Raw genomic sequence first — 7,159 nt, 5'->3', positions numbered from 1 at the left:
AAAAACCTAGAAGGAAAAGAATCTAAAAGATGATTGCTTGACTAATAGTATTAGCAGCTGCAAAAGAGGTTAAGAAGAAGAATCAAGAAAAGGCCATTGAATCTAGCAAATAAAAGATCATTGATAGATAACTGTTTTTGTCGTTGTTGTACAGTCATTTCATTCATGTCCAACTTTTTATGTCCCTATTAGGAGTTATCTTGACAATGATACTAAAGCAGTTTGTCATTTGCTTCTCCAGTTCATTTTATAGATGAGAAAACTGAGACAAACACGGTTAAGTGACCTACCCAGGGTCCTACAGCTACTAAGTGACTGAGACCAGATTTGAACTCAGGCCGTCCAAGCTCAGAACTCTACCCACTGTTGTCACCTAAGTGCCCTATTGATAACTTTAGAGAGGGCAATTTCTAGGGAGGGATGAGGTCAGAATTTATAGGGGAAGAAAGAAAGTATAGGCACTTATTATAGATACCTTTACAAGGAGTTTAGCCAAAAACAGAAGAGATATATGATGATAATGAAGATGGAAGGATAAAGGGAGAAAATTTTGAGGATGGGGAAGATGGAAATATTTCAAGGCAGTAGAAAAGGAGCTAATAGAGAGAGATTGAAGGTAAGGGATAAAATAGAAGGGGCAATCTGCTGGAAAAGATGGGCAGAATATGATCACTTGTTCAGGTAGAGGAGTGAGACTTTGTAATGAATAAGGCCCTCTCTTCATGAGAGACAGGGTTGAAGGAAGAGATAGTGGTTGAAGGTATCTGAGAGATATGAGATGAGGAAGAGTGGAGAAGAGGGAGCTCATGACAGATGACCTCAATTTCTTTCTGTAAAATATAAGTTTTCTAAATATATCTCATCCTACTAACTTTCAATTATCCTTTATAACGTCAAACTTGCTTCTTAAGTAAGGATCTTAAATTCCTTTTTTTATTCAAAGATTTTTTTTAAATCAGTCAAGAAGCTTAAATTATCATGGGTAGATGGAACACATATACAAAGAAGAAATAATAATAATGAAATAGAGAATATGGTGAAGGCAAAGGAGAGATCAAGGGAGAGTAAGAAAGTATGAAAAAGGAGTTATCACTTTTAGCATATAATCTACTTATGTCATCAGGACTACTAGTTTGCATAGTGGGTATATCACTGAACTCTAAACCAGGAGGACCTGAATTCAAATCTTACTTCAGATGCTTGCACACTGCATGAAGCTGAATCATAACCCCTCAGTTTCAGTTTCCTCATCTATAATGCAGAAATATTCATAGCACAGATCTCACAAGTTTGGTAAGATAATTAAATGGAATACATAGATAGATAGGTAGAGATATATATCTTTACAAACTTCCTTCAGCTATATGAAAGTGAGTAATCATTATCATCACCAAAATCATAGCAGATCATTTAAAAATGTAATGCTTGAGACAATCTAGAGCAGAAGTATTAAAAAAGTGACTATGTACCCCCATGAGGACTACAATACTCCTGAATGCACTGAACCAGATCAAAATTTAATGATAAAACATTTGACAAGATACATTAAAATATAATAGAAAAGATGATGTTAATATGTGATTTTCTAAGTCATTATGCAGTCCATCAGGAACTTTATATATGTTTTAGTGGTCCCGTTTCTATCTGAATTTGACCCCATTGCTCTAGTATGCACAATTCAATGTAAAAATGAAACAAGTATGACTCAGACAACTGAAAAAACTTATTTCTGGTCATGTGGCTATAGGTTGCATAAATAGTACGTGAACCCAATTTGTCCCCTGATATCCAATACCTACAATTATACCACTTATGTACTAAATATAGTATATTTTATGGCTTACTACATACTTGTCCCAAAAAGAACTTTTTGAAAGAACTTATGGAAATAATATCTTTATACTATGGATCTCTTTGAAGATCCTTGAAACAAATCAGCATTTCAATATTGATATCCAGCCTATACAGTATGGCTATGAGTCATGGATGACTGTGACCCCTTAATAAGTGATAATAAGTATCACTCAGATGACAATGGACAGGTACTTGTTGGAGGTGAATATGACTTAACCGCATTGTAAATAAGAGATTATGACAGGAAATGGGAAAAACAGGTTGTCATTACAAGAACTATATGAGAAAAAAGAAACTAAGCTAGTAAAGTATTGAGAAGAAAGGATAACAGAAGGATGGATATTAACCTTTGTGTTAGGAGAAAACATCCATATCAATGAAATCATGTCTATTTGTTTATTTGAGTATTTTAAAGCAGAAGAACCTATGGCTAAGATAAATAAAATGACTTGTCCATGGGCACAGCCATTAAAATATTAAGAATCTTCCATCTTGACAGTATAAGCATTATCTCCACTGAGAATGACAACTCATATAATTTCGTAAATGGATTTCATGAGCTATGGCCAAAAACTTCATCACTTATGGGTTCTCCTAAAGATGAATCTCTTGATGCTTAGAAAGGTTATTCTGTGAACCATGGGCATGGTTAGGCCCATACTTGAAGCATTTCAACCTTGGTAGAACCTGCCAAAGCTGCAGTAGCATATCACAAACCTAGTCATCAACATGCCACAATGAGACACCAGAGTAGAAATTCAAAGTAAGACCATAATCATATAGGCAGTAATATTCAAGTTCAGATTAAAGCCAGCCTCCTAATTTCAGTCAGAATACTTTCAAATACTTCTCACTGCTTCTACCAATATTTTCTGCTAAGAAATAGTACCTTCTATCTGGGTGCTCCCCAAGAAACATTTCCAAAAAAGACTAAGGAACCCAAATATATTAAAATTATTTACCGTAAAAATATTATTGATTCCTTGAATAGCTCATATCTATGGCACACAGCATAGAAATAATGCATAGTGTGGGCACCTCACTGGGGACCAAGAACACATTCACTTTTCACTCACAGCCTGTTGCTTCTTCTGTAGGATTTGTGATCATTTCATATTTAATAGGCCAACAAAATCAAAGGCTCTTCCCTATGCAATTTCAATGCATAGATTCTCTCTCTCTCTCTCTCTGTCTCTCTCTGTCTCTCTGTCTCTCTCTGTCTCTCTCTGTCTGTCTCTCTGTCTGTCTCTCTCTCTGTCTCTCTGTCTCTCTCTGTCTCTCTCTCTCTGTCTCTCTCTCTCTCTGTCTCTCTCCCCCTCTCTTTCTCTCTCTCTCTCCCCCCTGCTTATTTTCTTCCTCTGCCTTTTTTTTTCTTCTCCTCCTTCTCCCCTCCAGGGTTGAGTTCAATTTGTCTTTCTAAGTCTGCAGCGTGTAAATTGACTCATCATTACATAGACCTGTTGGCATAAGCCAGATGACAGACAGGCAAATCTCACTAACACGTTTCACATATCATGAGAGGTGCCTCAAAGGCAGAAGCCCAGGTCAGCATCAATGAGATGTGATGAGTAAACTAATTTTTTAAACTTCTGGAACCTCTCTTCTCTTTTATAGAACTTAATGTTTGCACAGTGCAAAGTATTACCTTGAAACATCTTCCTAGGCTAAACAAGTTCTGTCATTATAACTATCACCACAACCCATGTGCCCTCTCTTTTGCCCTCAAAGCAGTTTTGCTTTCAACTAAGCCAGAACTGGGAAAATGGACACTGACATCTCAGTTGCCTTATATCTTCCTTTGCTTTGTAGAACTTCAGCACTGAAACCACACTTTAACTGTGCGTAATTTGGACAGGTCAACCTTAGCCACAACATTTAAATCTACTTTAAATTTTTTTTTTCCATAGTCAACACAACAAAAGATATTACCAAGGAAACCACAAAATTGAGGGAAACGGACATAATTGTTGTTCCCACAGTTTGACTGTGGGGGTTGAAGATCAGACAATGGGTAGGTAAGAATGAATACTATTTGTGATGTTTCATTATTATATTGTTTTTTATTTAGAAAAAAAACTAATGCCTCAAGGGCATAAATACACATGTTAAAATGTTACAATAGAAATAAAAATGAAAGCTAATAACATGGAAAAGAATATTATATTACTTATCCATTTTGGCATGAGGACAGATTTATTTAAAGTAAGGGATGATTTTGTCTCAATAATTCACATTTACATAGCTTTGATATTATTAGCTCCACCTTTATAGATGAGAAAACTGATGTTCATCAAGCTGAATCGACTTACTGAAGGACATATAGTTATGAAACGTCAGAGACTTTACTCAATTCTGACTTTTAGAACAAGACTTCTTTCACTGTACTATACTTAGATCATCTTGTCCAACTTCCTAACTTTATAGATGAGGAAAATGAAGCCTAGAGTGATTAAAGGACTTCCCAATGCTTTTAATACTTCCTTATTTCAGTATCCATTTGATTTCATAGACGTAGGAGGTACTTCTAAAGCTAATGATAACAATCCATCCATGCCTTCCAATGCTGAGATTCTTGGTCATATCCTCCCATGAATCAACCAGAGGGATAACTAAAATGCTGGGAGCATCCCTCTAGCACTGTGAACATTATCTGAATGGCAGTGGAGCACACGGATCATACATATTTCAGATGTATGTGTCCTTTTCTAACTCCATTTACAATATTTTCAGCATACAAGTTATTATTGTGAATAAGGTGAAGCCCACTCACACCCACTGTCATTTCTCCTTTGCTCTTTGGATCTTTCAAATTGTAGGAAACTGTGGCATTCCATAATCTGTCAATATACAGTATCACCAGACCACTGGTACTTTTATTTCAGATTGAAAGTTGAAGTCAACAAAGTATTATATAGTTTGCTAAATGTCAATAAGACTTGGTTGCTCTTAATTAAATTCTGGTCCTAGTGTGTTATGCATCTTCAGCACTGTTCAAGAGCCACATAAAATGATGAAAATCTTCTAAGGGTTAAGATCGTACTTAATATCATAATTCAGATTATAGGCGTTTCATGCACTTGGGTTTTCTTATGTGCATAGTTAGCCCCCATCTTTTTTCACTAACTGTGAATATGATTTAGAAGGCTCTGCTCTACTCTAGACTTGATATAATTAAGATAATGTCATTCCAAACAAAAGCATCTAGAAGGAATCTCTCTTTCACTTGGGCTCCCTTGAAAGTGGCAAATAGTTTGCTGAGTAATATCTTTTTTTTTGTCTTAAAAGGAACAATCAGAGGGTCATGAAACAAAACTATCTCTATTATATAACATTCAAGGAATCTTGTGTGATTTTAGCTTAAGAATAGGAAACACCTTGCTGAAGAAGTCTTTCTGGAAATGTGAGAAGTTTAACCAGGAAACCATTTTCAACGAATTAATATTCATTGAGTGCCAACTTTGTTCAAAGCACTTCATAGTACTATGTGCTTTAGGGGATAAAATGAAGGATGAGACAAAGTCTCATTGCTCAAGGAGTTTATAATTGAGCTAAAATAAAAAATGTGGCTGACAATATGAGGAAGAAAATGAGTGATCAATGAGGAAAGACTGATTGATATTGTGGAAGTGAAAGAATTTGGAATTTAGTGTAACAAAAGAAGGAAAAATCCAGGGATAGTCAGACACATACCCTGGCATCTAGGAACTAGATGATAGGAAAGCAGATTTAAATAATTTCAGATTCATGGTATTTATGATACAGTGATTATTTACAATTTCTATGGTCCTAAATTATAACTAGGGTACCATTGGTACTGCAAATTCCTGCATATGTTCCTAATGTGATCTCATAGAAAAAACAAAGAATAATAAAACAGAATGGGATTGAAGAGCCTAGTAGGTCCAAAAATAATTCTAACTACATAATTTCAATTAATCACAAAAAGTATTGATGCTTTCGAGTCAAGTCAACAATGAGTTGTTAAGTATCTACTATGTACTAGGCATTTTACATGGCTCTAGAGATATGAAGAAAAGCAAAAATAGGGTTCCTGCCCTCAAGGAGCTGAGAGTCTAATGGGGGAGAGCAAGAAAATGCTCAAACAACTGTACAAGCAAGATATATACGGGATAAATTGTCTATAACTTGAGGGAAGGCAGTAACATGAAAGACGGGGAAAAAGTTCTTACAAAAGTATGATTTTAAATGAGACTTGAAGGAAACCAGGGAAGCCAGGCAGCAGAGATCAGACAGGTGAACATTTCAGGCATGGGAGAGAGCAAGTGAAAATAAATGGAGTTGGGAAATTCAGTGTCTTGTTTGAAGAATTTTTTTTTTTTTAAAGCAGTCAGTGGATTGAACAAGGGAATAAAATATAAAAAGACTGGAAAAGTAGGAAGGGACTGGATCATGAAGAGCTTTAAAAGCTAAAAAAAGCAAATATCATAAGAATCTAAGGTTCTATAATTCTCCAATTCTATGAATTGAACAGATGATAAAAGCTCTAGGAAATAAGAGAAGGAAGAAAAGTCCATATCGTGAGTCTCGGAATTCTTCATGAAACCCAGGAGGTCAGTCTTAAAAGTTGTCATCAGATTTATGGAGATGAGAGGGGAGGGTAGTGGAAAAGAGTGGAAGCTAAAGTTCTCTAAGTCCAGTTGTAGCATTGTATTTTTTTCTTTCTAACAAAATGATTAAATTACCAAAAATTACTATTACAGGGCTTACAAAAAATTGGGCCCCAGACCACTGCTTTCATAATCAAGTTAACTCTCAGTTACAATCTTCACATGCAAGAAAAAAGATCAGTGGAGCTCTGTCATCATTTCCCACTCTATAATTAGAGGATAGGAGTTTGTAGGGGGAAAAAAAATCTTTTCTTTGTCCCTTTTGTCCTTTTATGGAAATGATTAAACTGAAGGAACATAGGATCATTGATTTAGAGTTGGAAGGAACCTCAGAGGCTATCTAATCTAGCCCCTTATTTTACAGATGAAGAAATTGAGATCCTGAAAGTTTATGATTTGCTCAAGGTCACATTAGTAGTAAGCAGTAAGCAGGATATGAAACCAAGTACTCTGACTCCAAAGTCAAATTTCCATTGTACCATGCATGGTTCATGGCTGCCTCATTTGTTATTTACAAACACATCATAGTAACAGGGAAAAACAATTTTCATTCTACATCTAAGGGCAGTATTAACAGGATGCTCAAGTCAGAAGAATAGATCACCTGTTTAGGCGGAAAGTACAACTACATTATCCATGGTGTATAGAATTGTTTGCCACTGAAGAAAGTATGTCCA

The sequence above is a fragment of the Petaurus breviceps genome, unplaced genomic scaffold (assembly GCF_028583685.1).
Source record: "Petaurus breviceps papuanus isolate PSGF00001 unplaced genomic scaffold, PetGlider_PUasm1.0 227, whole genome shotgun sequence".
In the NCBI taxonomy this organism is placed as follows: domain Eukaryota; kingdom Metazoa; phylum Chordata; class Mammalia; order Diprotodontia; family Petauridae; genus Petaurus; species Petaurus breviceps.
The sequence above is the reverse complement of the archived record's forward strand: the minus strand, read 5'-3'. Positions refer to the sequence as shown.